Raw genomic sequence first — 24,422 nt, 5'->3', positions numbered from 1 at the left:
ATATATATATACACACACGCATATATATGGTAATTGGACAGTTATCGTCACCTAAGCTGAATAAAATGCAAGTTGGATTTTATGAGTTTGCATAGGACATTTTAATACTTTAAGTAAATACTGTAATAAAACAATAAATGTAAATGTTGCACATAAGTCGGGCAACCATAAAAAATTCAAGAATTGGGCAGTGGGCCTAAAGAAAACCTAAGCTTTTAAAAATTCCATATTAGAGTCTCAGTAAACTACCTATTATACACCTTTATGTGGGCTTAGGTGTTTTTTCGTGAGCCAACTAGCCCCAGCTGGAATGAGCTCACCACACCTTTGTTTTTTCGGTCAATAGTTTGAAACCTTACACCTCATACAGCCTTGAACTCCATTTTGTAACCTAATCTTCCTCTATTATTCCTCCAATCACCCATCCACCCATCTATCCATTCACTCACCTGTTCAACAAAGTCATTTATTTTGGAGTGATGAAATCAGACTGGGAAGAAGAATTAGCCAATACAAAGATACATTACTGAGCCAGCCAACAGTTTGTTTAGGTGACTAGCTCACCAAAAGGGTGAGGGAACCTGGACTTTTATAAACTAATTCCTGCCAGTGATTCACCGAGCACTACTTCCTTTCTAGCATTTCAGGCGGAAGCACAGGTAAGCAGTGTCAGCCTCCAGAAGCCAAATAAGTCTCCAGGCAAAGAAATGCAAATGCTGGCTGTTGGAAACCTGGCAGGTGTGCAGTGGTAAAGGAGAGGGGAAATGGGTGCTGCACTGACAGTTTCAGCTGCAGGTGGTACAAACAAAAGAAAGTCCTATTCACTTTTCATTGACAATCTAAATAAAAGAGAGATGGGGGTGGAGAGAGAGGACGGAAGGCGCCTACATAAATACCAAATATGAAGTGCTAAAAAGAAGCAATAGGGGCTGAAACAAAGGGTGGGGAAGCTTACTAAGATTCATTAATTAGGAAAGGCCTCACTGAAGAGGTGACACTGTGACTTGAAAACGTCAAAAGGCATCCACGGAAGAGACAGGGGATGCCATGTAGGTGGCAAAAATAGAATGAGCAGAGGCTCTAAAAGAAGAAAATGCTTAGCCTCCAGAGAATCCGAAAGGCCAAATTGGCTCAAATGATGAAATGCTTGGTAGGGTAGACAGGGTTTTTTAGGCACAGGAGTTTTGACTTTATTCTCAGGGCACTAGAAGCCACAGAAGGTTTTTAGAATTGTGATTTCTGGCCTCATTACCTAAAGCCAGGATCTGGAGATGGACTCATGATACTCTCTCTGACACCAACTGCAGCTACCCTCCTTGACAATGACTTAGGATATTATCTGCTCCTGGACACTACAAGTAATAGTCCAGCCCAATCCAATCTGACCCCCAAGTCCTCAAAATCCTCCATGCTCCCCTTAGGGTTTTCTTCATTCCTACAAAGAAAGAAGTCCTTAAAGAAAATCTGTACCTTCAGAGAAACCCAACTCCAGCAGCACCAGTGAACATGGAAAGGTACAGCACAGTTTTTATTAATCACGAGGAAGTTGTATTAAACTAAAGTTTCTAGAAAACTACCTGTAATGGAGACTGTTGCCAAGTAATTTCTCTAGTAACATCTTAAGAAATGTTAATGTGACTTCAGAACTTCACACATTATATTACTGATCCATAGTTAACAAGCAACATAGTTTGGGGTAAGATGAGTTATTTTAGGTTAACTTATGCTAGGGAAATTTTTGGTAAAGCAATAGTATCATTCTTGCCTCCTAAATACATGTGGCTAAGTAGAGGCAGTCACTTGGTTATTCTGCAGGTGTCCTGAGTATATTTTAATTTAAAAAAAAATGTTTTTTTGTTAACTATGAAAGCTATAAATGCTAGAAGTAAAAACATCTGAACAATGAACAAACGAGGTTGCCCCCAAGATGCTCCAGATATAACCACTGCTAATCATCTGATGTATTCATATCTGATTCTTGTGGGGGAGTACACATATTTTCACATAAATGAGATCACACTCTACTATTGTTTAAATTGTTTAACAAGTTTTTTTTAGGCAAAATTGCTATATAACGTGATATAAGTTTCAGGTATACAACATCGAAATCCATATACACTATAAAGTGATCACCACCAAAAGTCTAGTTACCACGCATCACTACACACACACACACACACACGCGCGCGCGCACACACACACACACTACATCTTCTTTATCCATTTATCCATCAATGGACATTTAGGTTGTTTCTATGTCTTGGCTATTGTACATAAGATATATATATCTTTTCAAATTGGTGTTTTTGTATTCTTTAATACTGAGAAGTGTAATAGCTAGATCATATGGTAGTTTTATTCTTAATTTTTTGAAGAATCTCCATACTGTTTTTCATAGTGGCTACACCAATTTACATTCGCACCAATAGTGTACAGGGTTCACTTTTCTCTACATCTTCTCCAATGTTTTAACAAGTATTTTTTAACTTAGCAAACACCATGGCATGAATATTTTTCCAGTTCGAAATCTAGAGAATTACTTTAACCCTTTTTTCCAGAGTATAGACTGATCAGAATACTATAGCATAATTAATTTCTCCAACATCCTATTGATACTTAGTCCTTTCTAGTAGTTAGTGACTATAAACAACTTTGATACTAACCCCCTTATATAAACAACCGAATTACAGATTAATTTTTTTCTTCTTAGATTTTCTTATGAAATATTTGTTTCTTCTGCATTCTTTTAGTTCAGGTTTTCTTTTTTGGGCTCTCTCTGTTTCAGGCTTTCTCAAGTACTAGGTTATCATTGCCTATCTATATTTATGCATGAACCGCTAGAAGCTGATTGGGAGCTATGTGTGATAGAAAGGGCTTATAATTGGTGGGCTCACTGACAGGTAATTAGGAGTACTTTTTTTTGAGAAGCTCCTAGATTTCAGTGTATGAAATCTTATTTTTAGGGCCATTCCGTTTTCCCAGAAAAGTATCTCCAAGCTGCTGCCCTGGGGACACAAACACCTTGGGGCTGGTGCTTGGAGGCCAGACAGGGGAAGGGAGCCCTGCTGTTCTAAGCTCAAACGCAAGCCTGGGCAGTGCCAATCTGCGCCCCTTCTGATGCTTCTCTGGTTCTCGTTCTCCACAGGAAAGAATCAAGCCTCTTTTCCTTTCTCTCTTTCTCTCTCTCTCTCTCTCTCTCTCTCTCTCACCCCACCACCCTGCTCCCGCCTCTCTCTCCCCCGCACCCCCCCCTCTCTCTCTCCACCCTCTCCCTTTCTCCCTTCTTCCCTCTCCCCGCTCCCCAGTGGAAGTATATCAGGGCTATTTGTCCAGCTCTGCAGTTTGGAGGAAGAGACCTGGAAATTCCAACGACTTTACCACGGTCTTTCAAACATTCTTTGTCTCCAGGCCCATACATTTTTCCCATGCATTCCTTGCCTCCATGCTACATGATAAATGTTGCATCTCTCTAGCTTCCCTGTGAAGGGACCAACAACCTGCCAGAATGGTCTAAAGATAACATCAAAGTAAAAACATCTGAACTACAGATGCAGAAGGAAATCTTATCGGAACTCCCCTATCTGACTAAAACAGAGATTTACAAAAGCCATCTGCCACGACTGTCCCCTCCTGTCACCCCGCCGCCACCACCACCACGGCTCCAGGGAAATCTCCAGTTGGGGACACAACTGACCTTGGGCACCGGGACATTTGAAAGCAAATTTGTGTAAACAGACCTAATCGGAACCTTCCATCCCTTGAAGCCCTAACACCCTCTCCCCTTTATCAAGCTGGTACACGAACCCTTAACCCTAGCTGTCACCAGAGCTAATCCTTATAAAGTACTCTTGCATGTCTGAGTAATAAACTTTCTCCTGTTAATTTTTCTAATTTATAGGTCCCAAAATACTCGAACCTAAGTCGGTAGAGAAAAAGATTTTCCTCCTGACAGTTTCAGCAACAAAGATGAAATGGTCAGAAATCCTTGCTCATTCTGGAGACTGTAGATGAGCCCCTGGGTCTCTGATCAAGCTGGCAAAGGTAAGATGTCTTACCGGTCAGACTCCCAGATCTCTGCTTGGGGTCCAGTTGAGCGAAAATGGTAAGAGCCTCTCAACTTTTCAAAAAGAAATTTTCGAAAATTTAAATTTACAGGAGAAAATTTTTTCATTACAACTAGTCTTGTTCTTTGGGTACTGTGATTCTTCTTTTGAATATCCCAGGGATACCCATTGGGCTCTTTCTGCCACTGTCTTTTGTGCTACCGTTTAAGATTGTAGTATCTAAAAGTGCTTGTCATATGGAGGAGAATCATAGAATAGAACACAAGCGTGGGTCCCATAGGCCTGTCGTTTGAGCTAACCTCACAGATGGGTGAGTTTGTGGTTTTCACAGGACCAGAGTCTGCTTAGACAAATTTGCTATGAATTGTCAATAAAACCAGAGTTTCTCTTTCTATCTCAATTTTGTGCCCTGAAAGCCTGACTTGGAACCAGAGAGATCACTCTCTCTCTGGTTCTCTGCCTGCCAGAGGGCACCGATTGTCGGGTCTGCACTCAGAGATGGCCAGCCATCAGGTTGGGGGGTCTGAGAGATGAAGTGTACAAGCAAAACTTTCTGCCAACTGGTGCCTACTCTCGGGGAGGTTATCTTAAGTCTAAATCGTAAAAGGGTCTAAACCCATAATGACCCTTGCCACCTCTTTTCCCATTGCCTCAGTTTTGTGAGAGGACTAGAACTCAGGGTTTTTACTACCTATGACAACTTGGTTTCCTTCTTTTCAGCTATAGTTGGGAGTGATTTTGGATTATGGGGGCTGCATCTTCTGTGCCTTCTTCACAGATGACTATTATGTTCATGACTAAGCTAAAAAAGGCTTACTGGTTTGAATCACATTTGGAATGTGTATACCTATGCAGATCCTAATTGTCAATGGCCAGATGATGGATTCTTTAATTTAGAAAATGTTTATATTTAAAGAACTTTTAGAGAGTTTCATCCTTAACAAATGTCCTACTGCAGGATCACATGGAAAAAACATAAAAAGTATCACGGCTAGCCAAAAACACTCCCTTAACAAAATTAAAGAGCAGAAGTCACTCAAATTTTAGTCCCCTTGCCCCCATCAGGGGCTCTCAAGGGACCACCAAAAGCAACAACCATCTGGGGCTGAAAAGGGTCTGACTGAAAACAGACCAAATATTTTATCCACTCAGATGAATTTGGAGACAGCCAGATGGCTATTTGATTTCTCTTCAATCTCTCTACAAATTTTACTCTACAGCCTCCATAAGATTATATATTGGAGCAAAAGAAAACCTTAACAATCTTCTCCGTAAATATTGGTAAAAAGCTTTTGCTCTTATATTGAGCAAATAACAACTTGTTCCACCTGCCAGAAGCACAATTAGGATAAAAATATAAAGATAGGCCAAAACATAAACCAACTCATAAAAACTAGTGAATTTTGCATTACTGTGTTATGCTTAACTTGGGGCTAAAATTTTATAATGAAAGCCATAAGATCTCGTTTTGCATTCATCTGTATGTTTATGTTTGTTGTATGTTATAAAACGTGACATTTTTCTACCTCTGGATGGCATTACCAAATTAACTTATAAAATTCCTTAAAAGAGTTCTATTCTAATTGACTTAGAGAAAAAAAAAAAAAACTCATATAAATTAAGTATTCCTAAACCTTCCAGAAGCACAGGAACTAACCCAAATGTCTTTCAAATTCATGTGCTTTGGGTAAATCTTGGTAAATAACACTAATGTAATATTACTGGTTTAATAAAAATGGGTATGTCTTCTGAGTTATCTCTGCTAAGTGTGAAACAAGCATAAATTTTAATTTGCCTGGGTTTACTAGTCAATTAAACTAATATTATATCTACTAGATATTTAAAAGGATAAATCAAATTGAGTCATTATTTTGAAAACGTTATTTCAGTAATAATATTTTAAAATATGTCTGCCTAAAACAAGTTTCTAAAATTTTTTTGGTAACTTGTTGCACTATAGTGATGCTAAACTAAGTAACTAACAGTCATTAAATGGCTAAATCATTTCTAAATAAGATCAAATGCTGACACATTTATTATTAAGCATAAGTAAAAGTATATATACTTTTGGCTTCTTATTTTTATATAGTGCAGAGAAGCTAAAGATATGACTAGAAATAAACACCATCTTTTTACCACAATAAGAAACTGTACTATAATAAAGCATATATCTTTAAAATTGTGAAATGATATATTCATAAACTTTGCTAATCTGCTACAAAATGTCGATATATAACAGATAATTTACAATTGTCTATTTCCTAGCTTTCTCTGTAAAAGAAAGTCTTCTATTAGTCAGCTCAAGCTGTCTTAACAGGATATCACAGACTGGTTGGGTTGAACAACAGATGTTCATGTTCTCACAGTTCTAGAGGCTGTACGTCCAAGATCAAGGTCCTGTCATGGTTGATGGAGGCCTTTCTTACTGGCTTTTAGACAGCTGCCTTATCACAATGTCCTCACACAGCCTTTCTTCCACGTATATACATAGAGAAAATGCTCTGGTATTTCTTGCTCAAGTTGTAAGGACACAGTTTATCAGATTAGGGCCTCATTCTTATAACCTCATTAAACCTGAATAACCTCCTTAAAGACCCTATCTCCAACTACACTCACATTGAGAGTGATGCCTTTAAAATATGAATTTGAGGGGGGTCCATAATAGTTACTAATAAAAAATAAATTATAATAAAAGTGTCAATAAAAATATTTGAAATAATAAGGGCAAAAGGAAATAACTTTGTATGAAGAGTGTGTAAGGAATATAGGATGTGTTATTGTTAAAAGAAAAAGAAGAGTAATTTTGTCCTAAAATGACTTCTTGTTCCACAATGAGAAAGAAGAAAAGACTAAGGCAAAACTTAAATAGATATAGGAAGTTGTAGAAGGTTTGCAGAAAAGGAATTTTATGTTGAATGGTCAAAGCTGGCTAAAGTTGGATGAATTTATTTATATAGTTTTATTTTTTAATGAGCTTTAGTATTAATAGTGCCTGAATGCAAAACTAGAGTTTGCTTTTCTCTCTATATTAAAATGACAAAATTTTCTTGAGCAATTGGTTTTCCCTTAATGGGGAACTGTAAAAGGTTTTTTTCTTTACCCTTTAAGTAATCTGCCCAGAAAACAAAGATCCTGTGTCTCATCAGAATAATTTCCTGTTCTCTTCTTCATGCTTTTGACTACTTAAGAACCCAATGTTCTCACTATTGAAAGAGCTAAGACTTTTTTATAAACATGTTACTTCCTATAATTACTTTTACAATCTTGTATTGTCACTTTGTTGAATAGATAACTAAGTATTGTTTCATAGTGATCTGTGATCCTATTTAACAAGTATTCAAATATTTTGACATATTGACATCTTGACATCTTTGATATTTTGCCTTCTCAAAGTCAAATCCTCAATAAAATCTCGATCTTGAACTGACTTTGAAATTTCTCAGAAGGCCCCTGTAAAATCTCAAAGGATCTATTCTTTACCTTGCAAAAAGAAAGATGTTAAAAATTAATTAGGTATGTTGAATTGCATGAAAAGCATTGTCAAATAAAGAGAGATGCTTAACCTTCCCTGGGTTATATTTGTATGGGTAAAAATTGTTAATATAAGTATTCAGAAACTATATGAAGTTATTAGACATTCTGCCAATGCTCTCGCTGTCCACAATATGTCCTGGTACTATTTTTCCTGATATTAGAAAACAACAATAAATGTTATCAGTCATACATCCAGTTTTCGTTTTAAAATATTGTATGTCACAGAAACAACCAAATTTCTTTGTCAGTTGCACGGATTTTATAATGAACTCTCATCAGATTTTTAACCACAGCTATTTTAAGTCTTTTGTCAGCCACAGAGAGTTGTTTTACTCTGATGCTTTCAGGAAAGCTTTTGCAGTCAGCTATAGGACAGAGTGCTTATCTTCAACAAAAAGGAACCTTCTCAAAGACCCATGAAAAAGGACTATGCCAAGTACTCTAGAGAACAGGCTTGTAATCACATTGCTCAAATAACTCTGAGACCAAACCACCGAACTAAGTCAGGATTACCAGAATGCGAGTGGAGAAGCTGATCGGTTCATGAAACTACTAAATCAAGATCGAGCAGGAAAAGAATTATATCAGACTGAATGAACTGATAATGGATGATTATGGCTTTTGTTTAGAATGCTGCTGCTAAATTTAAAATGTCCCTTTTTCTTTTCTGTCAAGCCACCTGTAACTTACAACAATTTTGTAAATTTTACTTTTGTAAAGAGAAATGAAACATTAAAATATTCATATTTTTCTCCCTGCCTAATCCCTCCGGAATTTGGAAACTCTGATTAGTACTTTTATTTTCATGGAAATTTACTTATTTCCATAAATTTGATTAAGAATCTGTCCTCCTTGTAACAGGACATAATTGAAAACATTGGTTATATAACCAAGACTTTGAATGGAATGTCATATTTTAAAACAATGCACAGAATTACATATCTTCACACAAATTAAAGGAAATAAGGTTCACTTTATGGAGCAATAAGGTTCACTTTATGGAGCAAATGCTTGCAGAGCCTCTTGGGAAAACTGGCCTGGTACCTGGCTTATAGGGTTCGGAGCCTTACAGGTGTATAAGAAAGGTCACTTCTTGGCAAGCCGGGAATCAGGATATTTTAGAAACCTTGAGTATAAAGGAATTCACTCAAATCTAGACAGCCAACGAAGTCTAGGGACAAGTTTTTGGCTTGGCTTCCTAGCCTTGAGAGGGATTAAAGTCCAATCTGAGATTCCTTACAGTTCTAAAAAGTAAATTTTTAAAAGGCCTGTATGGTCAATTATCATTCTTGCAGCACTTATGTAAAGACTGGCCAAACATAATGAAACCAGATTTATTTTGTAAATAAGACTAATCTTACTTTGGTAATTTTTTTGTTAAAATGGGGATGATTGTAGAGAAAAATTGTCCGTTCTAGTAGAAAACTATTATTCACCCTTGTGAGTTATCAGATCCTAGTCCCGTTCATTGTCTTTGAGGTTTTACTGTCCATCTGTAAATTGGACTGCATCCTGTCAATTCACACATTTTGTCAGTCCTTACCAAATTCCCATTTATTATAGTTCCCATTTCAATATCTGTATACATCCCTCCAACGATCATTTCCAATTTTTCTCCTGCCCTCCTGTTTGGACATCACTGAGAACTAAAAACTGCTTAACCAGGACAGGTCTAGTTCATCTTGTAGCTGCCTTTTTCCCCCAGAAAAATAAGCCATGCAAATTGAAGTTGAATGACTTGATATAAACTTCGAAGGATTCATCACAACGGATTGTGTATGGGCTCCCATTGTGCCTGGAGTCCATGCTGTATGGACTACTCAGAAAGTTCACCAGAACATCTTCATTCTTTTATGCTCTGCTCCAGGAAATAACCATGACTAAGACATTGATATCTATGCCATCACCAAAGACATTCAAACTTAAAACCGGGAAATCCACCAGATTTCCCCTGACATCTCCCTCCACCATCTAAAAGTACTTCAAAGTCAGTGTTCAAAATCTTCTCGACTGGTTGCACTGTAGACTCAGAAACTGGTTTTAGTCTATGGCCATGCCATCCTGAACGTGCCCAATCTCGTCTGATCTCAGAAGCTAAGCAGGGTCGGGACTGGTTAGTACTTGGATGGGAGACCACCTAGGAATACCAGGTGCTGTAGGCATAAAAAAAAAAGAAAGAAACTAGTTTTATAGTCTGCTCCAACCATTAATCTTTGATTTTATTGTTTTTTTCTTCCTTCTACTCTATGTTCTTCTCTCTTTTTACAGATCTCTTACCTCACAACTTTTAACCTGAGTCTTCTCTGCAGAGCAATCAACCCACCTTCTGTGTAAGAAGTTGCACAAGAGGGAAATGAAGCAACCAACAACCTACTTGAATGGAATAAAGATTACTTCAAAGTGAAAACATCTGAGCTACAGATGAAAAAGAAATCTTATGAACTCTATCTGACTAAAGCAACAGTTTACTGGAATTGTCTGCTACAAACCCACGTCCTCTATACCAGAGAGGTCTCCAATCAGACATGCAACTAACTTTGGGCACCAGGACATTCCAAAAAAATATTGTGTAAACAAACATTATCATAATCTCGCATCCTTTGAAGCCTTAACCCACCCTTTACTTTCATATTAAACTGGTATATAAACCTTTACCTCCAGGCTGTTCAGCGTGCTACTCCCTATAGAGTACCCCTGAATGCATGCATGCATAATGAATTTTTCTCATGTTAATCTGTCTGTTGTCAATTAATTTGCAGGCTCTCAACCACCAGACCTAAATTGGTAGAGTACAAGGTTTTCCTCCCAACACATGGAAGAATCAAGTATTACTAGTTTCTAATTAAATTATATAGGTGTCAAAGACTATCATCTGGATGATAGCGATTCTTCAAAATTCATGAATATAAAAAAATCTATTATTTAATAGATGGACAATTTTTGTGCAGTTGCATTTTAAAAGTTTCGCGTATATGTACACTCAGTAATATGTATTCTTTTTTAATAGGAACACAGATATGTGCATGTGTATATATACACACACACATCCAAGCTTGGGAATTTTGTTAATCAAGTCTCTATACTTACTAAATGTTTTACTCTGCTTGATTTTGGGTCATGAAAAAATGTATATTTAAATCTCCTATTAGTTACCTCAGACATTACTCTGCAATTTTGACAGTTTAATTCTTTATATATTTTGAGATTATGTTGTCAAGAGTTTACAAGTTGATGATTATTGTATATACTTGGTATATTGATCCTTTTATCCTTATGTAGTGTGTCTTGTAATCCATGATTATAGCTTTTGTATTGTTCTACTTTACCTTAAAATCTGTTTGTCTGATGTTAACATTTTTATACCAAGTTTTATTTGATTAGCATGTTCTTAGTCATATCTTGTTCTGTTAATTTATTTTAAATCTTGCTATATATTCTTTTTTTGTCTATTGCTGCATTTAAAAAATCTAACTTGTTAGTTTCTATCTTAATTGGTAAGGTAAATATAGTTACATAGGTTTTCATTACAAGTATAACTGTACTTATTTTTACCATCCCACTGTGTGTCGTCTATATACGAGCAATTTGTAATTTTTTTCTCTTTCTTATGTCTGTTGGATGGAAAATGTTTTCTATATTCTTTATTCTCCACAATATCTATTTGGCCTTATTATAAATTATATGTCTAATATTTTAATGGTTACCTTTATATTAGTGCATTCTTGGAAGTACTAAGCATGAGTCCCCTGATGTTTTGGAGTCATGTAAACGAATGCTGGTTCTCGTGCATGGATATGTGAACCAAAATTAGGAGACCCTGTTGAGTTTATAAAGTAGGGCTTGCAGATACTGAACTGCAATAAGCCCACCCCAACTCAGTTCTCCACAAACTCAGGGGTGTTACTTAAGCTTCACGCAAAGGAGCACTGAGATGAGAGGAGGGGAAGAAATCATCAAGCTCCATGGGGCTACTGGATCAAATGAGACACATTAATCCAATCAAAGAAGCAATTGGGCATGTGGACCACTGGCAGGACCCAAAAGGAAACCATATGGCCCCTTTCTGCAACCATCCTCAGAGACAGGATGGGCTAAAGGTGAATATTTCCCCCAAGAATGCAGGGCACACCACTTGAAATAGAGGGCACCAATTTCAGACAGAACTAAGCCAAATCCAAGTAACATCAAGCACCGCCTCCATAACTAGCAGGAAGTCAGCCTCCATCATCCCTTCTCCCTACCTTTCACAACCAGGCAGGATCCAGGGCTGTTAGAGGAAACAAGAGGAAAAGAAGATGACTGGAAACTGGACCACAACCAGCTCTTCCCCATGTTGATCCCTTCAAGCCACCAGGCTTACAGTTATAGCCTGTGGTGGCAGAAAGGAGGAGCCAGATTTGGAAGACTTAAGTTTTAAACTGAGCTAAAAAATGTTAATAAATGAAAGTGACTGGAAATTTTTGCAATTAGCTAATTACTTGTTGTAAGGATGGGTAAAGAGGAAGCAACCTAACATAACTGAAAGTAATGATTAGAAAAACTAAAAACGGAAACAATCCCATGTTATACCCTAGCACACTGAGACTTCCTCCAAATCAGAAGTGCTGGTTAATCTGTTTGTAGTCCCTCCCACCTGTCCTCCTGAGCACTCAGTCTAGAAGCAGGTGTTTTATCTTGTTAGCTCAGAGTTGCTGCCCCCTGATATGGTCGAGCATTCTGTAGACACAGAAACCTAGGCAGATGGTGGCTTGGCTCCAGCCTTGGTCACAGGGCTGATTCTGGTCTCTCAGTGCTAAATGCGCAGCTTCCTGGAAAACACTGTCTAGGCAGCAGTTGTGGGGATGGAGAGTGGCCAGGAAGAGACAGTTTCTAATTTCAAGTTATAAGTCTGGCTTTGGGGCATTATTAATTTCCTCTAGCCCCTCTCTGCTTCCAGACACAGAGCCTAGCAAGCTCACCCTGTACTTCAGCTCACCACTGCTTGGCATTGCTCTCTACCCTTTCTGGACCACCTAGAGGTCTAATTTTAAATTTTCTCATAATACTGTTTTTTATTCTTATGTTTTTAAAATATTTTATCTAGCTTTGATAGATACTCTGAACAGAGGAGCCTCAAAATATGAACTTATAATACTGTATTGACCAGAAGTTGAATTTTATTTTTATAAACTCTTAAATATGATCTTTTTCCTCCACCTTCCTCTAAAACATTAATGCTTACAAGCTAGTTCAATAGCTGGCACAAAGACGGTGTTCAGTAAGTAGTGTCTGAATGAGTGAATGCATGACTTTGCCTATAAAGGGCTCCAGTGATAAGGTGACACCGTTGAGTTAACACATATAAGGCATTTGGAATAGTGTCTAAAGCATGGTAAATGCTTAGAAGATATTAGCTATCTATTTTTTAAGCTCATAAATTCAGAGGTTAGATTTCTCAAAGGAAAAAACAAAGTGTGGTGACCTGAAGGGTATCATGAGGTATTGAGAAGTCAGAGAGAAATCAAAATAAGGGGTTAAAAATGAATCCACCCTTATGTTCCAAAAGTTTATTACCATATGTCATTTCCCTCTTTGTTTTAATGTCCTAGATCCCACCACAGTTGCAAATTAATTTTCTCTGTTCCCTAAATGAATTACACGTAACTGTTTCTAAAAATGACTACAGACATGAAAGTCATTTTCACTTAATAACTAACTATTAATCTCATATTTCTTGGTGTCACTTTAATATGAAATGCAAACAAAAATTATGCTAAACATTGCAAATTTATGGCAAACACCAACCCTTGATTTATATTATTATAGACGGTTTATCACCAGAAGCAATCTAAACAAAACTCCATCAGATAGATATTTGTCTTTATTTCTCCCATCACTAAATGGTTCTTCAATTTCAGAACCATCATTAATTTCTTATAAATGCAAATCTTTATTTCTTATTTTAATCTGCAATGATTTCTCTAAGTCTTCAGAAGATTAGTTTTTATATAAAATATTCAAATAACAATTATAAATGACACTTTGTTTTCCCTGGGCAATCTCTTAGATATTATACATAAACTATTTAAAAGGAATGGTCGGTCTATATTGATCAGAGATATAATGGGCTAATAATGCAGTCCTCTTTCCTTTTAAATGGTCCCCTCACAATTCAAAATCAAATCATTAAGAAAAACATTTTCCACGTTTGTGTCTATCTTTAAATTGTTTTGCCTACGTCCTTAATCCTCTACTATTATTATATTATCTTTCAGAATCTCTGGGAAGACCTAAGTCACCTCTCTGGCCTTAAGAGGAAGCTGCAACTATTTATTCTTCACTTTTTTTCTTTCTTTTTTTTTTTTTTTACTGCCATCTCAAAGCGGAACTTCACCTGACCACACATACCCAAAGGAGGCTGACAGCTCTGACTACACTTCGGGATCAGACTATACATGTTCTCCTGCTGTTAGTCTGTCCTCAGCTGAACCTGGCTTCCCCAGGTTCTGTTAAAATCATCTTGATTTGAGTGCAAATTCACCATTGAAAGCTCCCAGCCCTGTTACCTCTAAAAATTAGAAGCTAAAACAATAGAATCTGAAATCTGACCTAACTAGTCTTGTGTTCCATTTGTCCAATCTACCTGCTGACATCCTCCTTAGCCTAAGCCATTCATCACCATTTTGACTTCACTGCTCATCGCCTTACCTTCTGATGGGAGGCCACTTTTGAGTATGTTATTGATTCTACATAGGAAAACGCTGCTTGATTTAGATCCGTGTTTTCTTTAAAAAATTCTTAGTGTTAACATATGTTCAACATCAAGTCATGAAGAGTGACATCAATAGCTCAAAACTAATGGAAATCACACTGCTTTGAAGATACTGTGATGAAGAATTCATGAATTCACTCCACAAAATTTCCTTGAGTATCTACAATGTATCAGCAATTGTGTCAGGGGCCTGTCATACTGTCAGAAGTGAATCGTCCTTGAAACTAATGAAACTTAAACTTCAAGGTCCCTACTATGGGCTTCTTCTAACCCCAAGAGAAGTTAAATAATATTTTCACATTAGCATATGTTTTTGTAAAATCTGCAAATATAAGATATATTTGTACTTTTTAAGAGAGCCGTCCATATTTTATGTCTTAGGATCCATAAGAACTGGAACTTACCCCTAATGTCTGAGGAAAAGCTGCAAAACTATTCCATAGGCTAGATGTTGGATGAGTATTAATTTACTAACTAGAAGACAAAAACAGCTCCAAAGTGTATCCAATAAATCTCTGATATAAAGTGTTATTCAAAAGATGCATGCTAAATTAAAGTCGCTTCTGCCTGTTACGTCTGGGTCAGATAAAATTCTAAGAACTTGGATGTCTTCTGTTAAATATTTCTTATAGAAGTTAAAAGAGTTCACACTCATCAAAGATAATTTGCCTTACTATTCAGCATCCTTTTGTTTATCAAAATTAAGCTAAGGTCAGTATTAATGTACTAAATTAATATATTACTTAGATTTGGAAAATGAGATAGAAGGAAATAGAGAAGACTGATAACGGTTTTCAATTACCATATGATGCCACCTTTCCAAAGTAAAAAAGTCTAAGACAAGATGAACTAAATTTCCGGTAAAGACTTTATAATAGATTTTTTCTCATTAAAAAACTATTTAAATAAGTTATGAGGAAAGCTATTGTCTCACTCCCTGAAAACACTTAAAAACAGAGTAGATTTTCCATTCTTCCACAAGAATCATGGCTATTCCAATGAGAATCCAACCTCCAGTAGGTTTTTTTTCCCCTTCAAATCTACATTTTAAAATAGTAATAATAGTTTCACACAGTAAGGGAATTTGCTAGATCTGTGGTTCTCAGAGTGTGGTCTCTGGACCAGCAGCATCAGCAATGTCTGGGAACTTGCTAGACATGCAAATTATGGGGCCCATTCAGATGTGCTGAATAGAAACTCTGGAGGTGAAGCCCAGCAATTCCTGTGTTTTAACAAACCCTCCAGGTGATTCTTATGCTTTCTACAGTTTGAGTACTGCCATCCTAAAGATCTACTGAAGATCAACCCCCAGTAGTACACACACTGCCCCCCAGTGGTCATAGATGACATCTATAACCTTCAAATTTTTATTTTACTTTTAAAAAGCCAAAATTCAGACCCAGTTTTATCTACAGTGGCAGACTCACACTGTTGTGCAATTTGCAATCGCAAAAGAGACAGTTTATTGACACGTGTTCAGAAACAATCTACAGTTACAGCTCAAAGTCCCCACTGATTCTCCAACTGTGACAAGGATCTGATCATTTAGGGAGCCTGACAAATACCAAAGGTAGAGAACTATTGCTCAGCGAGTTTATCCCATCTCAGAGTCTCATGAACTGCTGCTACAACCCTGAAACCTGGCTCTACAAATCATTAGAGGAAACTTCTCACATCAACTTCCTAGTTCACTAGATTATAAACAAGATAAAATGTCGAATTAAGGAGAAAGCAGTATGTCAAAAGGATGGTTCCAAAGAAAACACATTGTGAAAACAGCAGGGGAAAAAAAAGACAAGGCATGTATTCACTCAGGTTTCAAAACACATTAGCATGGGAAGCTCTGCATAACAGAAGTTATGTGCAAAATTCAACTTATGATAAAAGGCTACATTAAGTAGATAAACATAATATGTAATCATTCAACAATCATTCATTAGTCCCCACTCACTATTCAATTCTTATGACTGGACAAACAGCAGGACCTCACCACTGACCCCAAGACATATATTAATCTCTTTATAAATCTACTTCTGCACATGTTGTTTTCTGGAGACAATGACCATTTCTATTAGTATTTATATCCACAGTATTCTGCCACAGTATCTGACACATGGTTGGTGCTTAATAAATATATACCGAATCAAGAAGCACTTGCTATCAGTCATCCAACACAGAAGGATATGGATTTCCTAAATCGCCAAGGGCCTAGGGACACTGCATGGCATCCCTAGTCAGTTCAAGTGATAAGGACCTTCCCTCAAACAGGGCTCCAAGGGTTCTCTTGAACTTAGGGTGGTTCGTGGGCTCCAAAGAAATAATCAGTAAAGGCACCAAGGGTTTGGCTGAGGGAGAGAGCTTTTAACAGCCCCCAAACACATAATTTCCACCAAAATCCCCCATACTATCTCAAATAAATATATATAAACAAACCAAAGAAGTTCTAGAATAAGAACTTGTGTCCCTTTCCAAAGATGTCACCATTCTAATCCTTTATATGTACGAACTCTTGGCCACCACAGTGTTGCATAAATGCATTCACTCACTTTAATAGCCAGAGAAGACAAAAACATTGTTGACAGTAGAAGCATTCTGTCTGTCTAAAGATGCTCCTTGAATCTTTTCTCTCCTCCTGCTTCTGTTTCTGATCACTTTCAGGTCGCATCAGGTCTTAACCTGTCACTCCGCTTTGGCGTGGATCTCAGGACGTGTGCCAATTAACTCAATTGTTTTCTGTTTCTGTTCCTGTCCAGTCAGCCCTCCAAGAACCTCTGAACCAGCCAGCTGCCATGATCCATTCCCAGACTGAGCTACTGCTTCCACAGTCTGCCCTGCCAGGCACAGAGCAGAAGCTCTTTCCATACTTTGGGGGTTGACAATGGAGGAGAGAAAAGCCGTGGCAGAGTGTTCAACCAGGTTCAAAGACAAGCCTCTTCTCTATGGCCACCTCAGGGATACTATGAAAGAGAATAATGATTATAAAGTGGGTCACACTAAAAATCTATGAAACCAAATTCAAAGAGTATAATCCTCACCAAATATGTGTAATAACCATATCATAAATAAGCACAAAAAAAGACTAGAAACACTTGAAACCAAATGCTAACAATACTTTTCTCTGACTTGTAGGATTACAAGGCTTTGTGCATTTTTTTATTCTTTATTTACTTTACAGATTTTCTATGGTGAGAGTGCATACTTATATAATTTAAAAAATTATCATTTTAAAAAATGCATGAAAGGGCTGAGTCGTGAGTTCAGTCTTTATGATTCAGACCGGCTGTGGAAGATTTTTTATCTGTTTTAAAGTGATTAAAAATAAAAAATAAAAAAAAAATAGAAAGAAGTTGATATGATAGAAGTATCTTTCCCAAAAATAATCTCCAAATTACTTAACAGTATATGTGGTTTGCCCTAGATGCATCTGCATTTTCTAATCTACTTATGTTATTATCTTCCCTCTAAGAAGTTCAGAGCTGCTCAATAATAATTGACCCAGCTACTATAATATTGAGACATTGGCAGGACTTGACTATTGAAAATCAAATTTCTTCCAAATATGTAACCCTCAGTCTTACATTATTTTTTGCAGTCTCTCCCATGCAGGATTTTCTCTCTTCTTCCCTGATTAGACCAGTAAAGGCTTGTGGAAAGGTGGAAGAAAAGGGTAGAAAAGAGAATTAGTGCTTACTAAGCATCTAGTAAGTGTTAGCACTGTGCTAGGTACTGGAGATACATGATCATAGTACCACTAGAAGGGGCCAGAACACAGGTCTAATGTCTCTTAAAGGGAAACTCCTTAAACAGCTAGCTCCTCTAGACTTTTATTCTTCTATTCTTTAGGGTAGAAATCTTTTTTATTTTTTCACCAAATATTTCTGATTCTATGCTCGGGAGTACTAGCCGAAAGAAAAAGGAAGGAAGGGCGGGAGCAAGGGAGTGAGGGAAGGAGGGAAAAGAGAGAAAGGAAGGGCAACATCTGTGATGCCTGATTTATGTATGTGTACCAATTAAGTTAATGTAAACATATAAAAATATCAAATGCATCAGCTATAGATGGATTTGTTATTCTGTCTGTTTTTTAAATGAGTCAGAGAATGAAGAGAGATTCTACTCAAAGACCAATTTCAAAGTGCAAACTAGGATTCTCAGCCACCTCTCTTTTACAGAGCAACTGCTAAGCAGAAAAAAAATGCTAGTATTATAATGTGTTTCCTTATGAAACCTTCTTCTATAATTCTTACCTACAGGGATTACTTCCTCTTCTGACTTCCTATTTCACTTAGGGTCTATCTTACATTACCTAGCAGTCAATTATGTACTATTCCTGGCTTTTCTTGTTCTTTACTACTTTTTCCATATTTTAATGTTCTCTTTCCTACAACAATAGTCTTTGAGGACCACGGTCACATCTTGGTATCTTACATCATGCCCACCTCCCAGACATCTACCTAGGTACCAAGTAAATTGTTATATGAACCCTAGTCTTATAATTGTCCCCTTCCAATGTCTCGTGGTTTCATTGTTTCTCCCACTGTGACTACGCGTGTAACATTGGGCTTTGTGTGTCAGCTGTTCGGGCATTAGTGTATCTGTTCATGATGCTGTAAACACCTCAAGGGCAGAATCAGTGCCTTTTTCATCTTTGCAGCCTCCTTTGGGCTTCACAGTGTCACTGGTACATCATAGGTATTTGATATATATTGACCAGCTTAAACAGATTAAAGATGGACTTCTGATGAGTCCCCAAGTCAGCTATATATAAGCAGGGTTACTAAGGACCAAGGGGAGGTCAGAAGATTCACCATGCCCTTTCGTGGAATTTTTTAAGCATTTATCACACATCTGAAAAGGCTGCATAGCTTAGTAGAAAAAGCATAAACGTCGGAGTCATGTGCTCACTCCAGCAGCACATACAGAAACGTCGGAGTCAGACAGTCCTGGTTTAAATCAGGGTTGCTGCCACTTTCTTTTTTGATGTTTTTATTTTCAAATGTTCATTTTAGCAGCAAAAGTCCTTCCTTGATCTTGAAGTTTGTAATTACCCAAGCAACACATGAATTAAAGATTTAAACAACATAAGAGATTACTAAAAACAAACTTGAAAATATTGTTCCACTTGTCTTTCCCCCTGCTCAGCTATCTCAAATAGCCACTGTCAGCCATCTAGTGTGCTCAAATCTGGTTCTCTTTATCTGAATGTGTGTGAGTGTGTATAGACATTTTTTTGTATTGTTTTACATAAATAGGTCCATATTTTATATATACATTTTGTTTTGTCACATTTTTACACTTAATTTTTACCTCATTTAATATTCAACATCAATTTGTATGGTTTATCTTGCATTTTAATAGCGCTAACACTTGGAAGTTATGTGCCTTTGAGAATGGCAATAAATGGTCTGGGCCTCAGTTTCCTCACTGGTAAACTGGAAATAGTATCTACTTCAAAGAGCTGGAGTAAAGATTAAATAAAACAATGTACGCAAATCACCTAAAAGGTTGGTGCCGAATAAAATATAGCTGTCGTTGTTATTGTTATTATCTTTGTACCATAGAAATTATACTGCAAAATTCTAGCTTCCTGTTGGGGATGATCCTTAGTGGGATTTTAAAGAGCAAGCAACAGTAGGATACAAACTCCAATACCCCAGTGTTGTATTCACTGTTTGTAGGATTTCCTCGCCTCACTTACGGAAGTCACTGGGAGTCTGTGGGAACTTGGATTTGTTCATGGTGCCGCTGTTCCCATAGGATTACGGAAGCGAAAGGGTGAAGAGAACTGTCTCCCTCCTAATTGCCTTCCAGGGAATCAGCAGAGTTCACCTTTTTATTAACCAGAGCCAAATCTACAAAGACCGGCTCACAGCAGTAGCCGACTGACATTAAATTGTGACGAAAACAATACCCACTGGCGGCTCCAGTCCACAGCTGTTCTCCCTTCCACATCTGCCTTCCTGCTACAAGAAGCTGTGTACTGCATGTCTATCAACTCTATATTTAAGAGAGCATCTCAGTGCATACATTTTAAATCAGACCTGCACTGCTTATCAAAACTGTTTGAAGTTTTCCAGATGCAAGTACATTTATCTACAGCACTTCTAAAAATAATGGGAAGAAAAGCCCAAACCCTGTCAAAGTTAATTAGATTCATACAAAAAGCTTAACAGTTCCATGCCATGTTTTACTCTATTACATATAAACGTACAATAATTCTGTGAACACTGGGTTTAATTGCTCATAATATTTTAATTAAGGTTATGCTTTGTATAAATATCAACTCATCATTTACTGTGACTACAGTCCTATTTAAATGATGAAGTCAATTTGATAGTACATTCATGAAAAAGAGAGTCTTTTAAAAGTTTTGCTGTTAATGTGGTCTGGAATACTAATGGAGGTTAATTGTCAAAACAAGCTTAGTACGATTTCAGAATTATCTTCACTTTTTAGTGATAGAACAATGTAACCACATTTTTATGTGACCTGCTGACCTAATACCATGAATAACATAATGGTTATTATAAGTCTCCATGTCTGCTTCCTGAAAATCAGAGCTCCTTTTTAATATTTACATTGTACAGCTGCCCTTTAAACAGACACCCTTTAACTACTGTATTTGCGATTCAGATGATCAGATAATTAGATGTAAGATTAGATGCGCCAGAAGAGATGGCTGCCTCAATTAATCTTACAGTCTGTGCCTCTGCAAATCACTAGATGGTGTGTAGCAGAAAATATCAAATTAAGTTTTCAGAAGCAGGGAAATTTCAAGTCTACAGTCATTTTAAATCCATCTGAGGCAAGGATATAATTTATTATTGTATTCAGAATTCATGTTCTCTTTTTCCAAAACACCAATTTTAATTAGAGTACAGAGACTCAAAAGAGTATAAATAGGAAAAAAAAATGCCTTCTAGTGTCACACAAGGATCACTATCTACTCCTTCTATAGACAATACCTGTTCTGAAGTCCACAGTTGCCCTGAGTGAATATCAAGGATTAGATACAGTGAGCTTTTTCCTATCAAGTGGCCTCTCCAGCCTTTGAAAGAATATTAAGCCATCTCCCATTTGGCAAATACTCCGATTGCTTTTCTTTCCTTTGCTACTGGTTTTCATATTCAAATTTCACAAATCATTTTGTCTTCTAAAATGATCTAGTAGTATGTCTCATCAAATAAAAAAAGATGCAAAAAATTTCAGATTGCCAACTATATGTACTTTTTATAAATAGAATAGAATTTTTAACAGAATAGAAACAGGACATAAAAATAGACCTAGAAACTAGAAAACAGATGGCAACAAAAGATACCGGTATTTATCCATTGGTGCTATTAAGAAGAAAGTGCAAAATAACCGGCACATTTTGGATTCTTTTAAGAGTTTTGAATAAAGTTAATTCTTAGAGTTTCTACGTAAGTCACAGGGCCTTTCAAGATAGGAAGTGGGTGGGTGGTGTCTAAGTGTTCTAGTTCACAACTCTCAGATGTGAAATTGAAGCCTGAATCCTATGCTAGGACATTACCATGACAAATCCAACCCTAAAATCATTTGAAGGCTTCACTCCACCTAGGAATGCTGTATTTGAAAGTTGAGGTGTAGTTAACTTGAAAAGTCACTCCATTCATTCAACAAATATTTACGAAATACAGGAAAGCTTTCAAAAACAAACAGCTGCAAAGTAATTCATAGAGAGAAATAATCTCCATAAATAACAAGAGGGCAAGAAGAGCTTGTTATAAACTTATTTAATATTCCTCTGATCTCTGAATATGAGGGTGAAAACACATGGAGATTTGCTAACGTCTTCAAGAATACCTGAAAGAGAAATCTGTTAACAGAAAACTGGAAACAGAATTGATGAGCTTGACCCTATTTATTATTTGATGCACATGAATAACTAGAGTACACTTTGCATATCTGCTTCTAAGTCTAGTTTCTGCAGGACAGACCTCAACCCATCATTTTCCTCTTTTGCATTCACACAGTAGTTACATTATCTTTAACTGTGTGTTAATTATTTCAACCATATAGATAGTTCCTATTCCCCAAACTAGATGGTGAGCATTTAAAGGGCAGGGGGAGGTATGTCTTTTAAATGTTTTAACTTCCTTTCATTAATTTAGGTTGTGCAGAGCCATGCACAAAGCAGAGCCTACCTGCAAAGGATGGAAAGAAGGATGGGAAAGAAGAAAAGCAGCCACAACTTAATTCCAAGAATTTGCTAATCCACGTTCTTTCCTTCCCTCTAGTTTTTATCAACGGCTTCTATATTCTACCAATCATCCTACTGTCTTTAATTCTCTCCAGATTCTCCTTTCTCTTCTACCTGGGTCTGTCTTCACAATTTCTTCTTCTTGACTCCATTATTTTCATTTCCTCAGTCTCTTAGCTAGGACAGGAAACCATATCTATAGCTGCCTAACTGGTCTTGTCTTATCTCTTACCCTAAAGTTATCTTCTAAAGTTCTAATGGTGCTCTTTCCTCCTCATAAGTCTTAGTTGGCTTTCAGAAAACACCATACGTTACACATACAGTTTCTATGTACCTTGTGAGAGCACAGAGTGCTCACTGTTCTCTGTGCCTTGGGGTGCCCCGCCACAACCTGCGCATCTCCAACAGTCAAAAACTCCACCTTCTTCAAGGCCCAGCCCAAATGCTGTCTCTCCAGAAAAGCCTAGTATGTTCTCACATACACCAAATTCAGGTCTGCCAGCTCTGTGCTCTTGTAGAAATGCCGATGTACCTCTCAGGTGGCCCTCACCATATCTTGTTACCATCAAATCTCCCCGAAGATGTCGCAAACTCCTTTTTAAAAATGCATCGTGCTTCATTAAACTTAATATCCCATGCCTTTTTCCACAGTTGCTTAGTCAACATTTGTTTAATGCCATCCATATGCACTCAGAAACTCGTAATGCACACTCCACACCAATAATCTCAACAATCATCAGAGAATAATGTAAGAATTGATTTTAGGAGTCTATTGATTTTATCCTTCTATCTGAAGCTACATAAATATCTCACTCAATTAAGAGTCTATCACTATTTAATACTCTTCTAACATGGTAATTCAAAATGTTTTGAATAAAAGAGATATTTATATTTTACACATATTTTCCAACCACCAAAAATATTTCCACAAGCTCCTAACTTTTTCCTATAAACACAGCAAGCTAACATTTTAATTCCTCTCCTTTCTTCTCTATCCTTTATTCAGTGTGTTTTGCTTGTCTAGACGGTCCTTTCAGTGCCTCTTTTATATCTTAATGTACATTAGCACCTCTACTTTTCCACTGTCCCTAAGATGACATTCTTTGCCCTCAGAGCAATTCTTGCTGTTCCTCTTACTTTCTAACAAGTTCTGCAAATTTTTTTGTGGCCAGGGCTTGTTAATCACTTTCACATAACCTTTGTTGACAGCTCTCTAAAGACTTAGTGTAATGCATTCAAAGCCAGGTGGGCCTCCAACTCCTCTGCCCTAATTTTAGTCCTGCACTGTCTCTTCTGTAACCTTTTCCAATATTTAAGAATCCTACCAGAATACTGTTCCTCATTGCCAACCTCTATTTCTCACACTGCAGTTTAAGGACCTTTTCAAAACCCCTTTTAGTCTAACCTTGGTGGATATGGAGCACAGTAATTTTCCTCTGTATAATTAGAGGGGAAAGACTTCAAGGTGTGTCCCAAAAAGCTTTTTTGATATTATTTCATTTTTCTCTTGGACAATATTGCCTTTTATATTATTTATTCACTAGAAAGAGAGAATACCAAATTTTGTCTCTGCCAATGACATCCTATTTCTTTAATCCTGTCTGCACAGTTATCTTATTTGAGCTGATGGCTCCTGTTTTAAAAGTCTATGAAAGATTGAAAGATTCAGCTTTAAGCTTGGTGAATTGTGGTTGCTAATCCACCCTCCGCACAACAGGATTGTGTAGCCAACTCCCTTTAAGATATGCATGATCTTAACAAAGAAATGGAGAAATTCAAGAGTTTATTTGCTTAGAGGATTTACATATATCTACAGCACACTTCAAGTGTCTGAGACATATTGTGTTCTCACATT

General features: G+C 37.0%; 1 protein-coding gene and 1 pseudogene across 1 annotated transcript in view; one reads left to right on the top strand and one right to left on the bottom strand.

Moving 5' to 3' along the window:
• The window catches only part of LOC105305969 (EGF-like and EMI domain-containing protein 1), a 453,542-nt gene that overhangs the window by 399,185 nt on the left and 29,935 nt on the right, over positions 1 to 24,422 (bottom strand).
• LOC111732979 lies at positions 9,642 to 9,760 on the top strand (annotated as a pseudogene).

This window comes from Pteropus vampyrus, unplaced genomic scaffold (genome assembly GCF_000151845.1).
Source record: "Pteropus vampyrus isolate Shadow unplaced genomic scaffold, Pvam_2.0 Scaffold12, whole genome shotgun sequence".
In the NCBI taxonomy this organism is placed as follows: domain Eukaryota; kingdom Metazoa; phylum Chordata; class Mammalia; order Chiroptera; family Pteropodidae; genus Pteropus; species Pteropus vampyrus.
The sequence above is the reverse complement of the archived record's forward strand: the minus strand, read 5'-3'. Positions and strand labels throughout refer to the sequence as shown.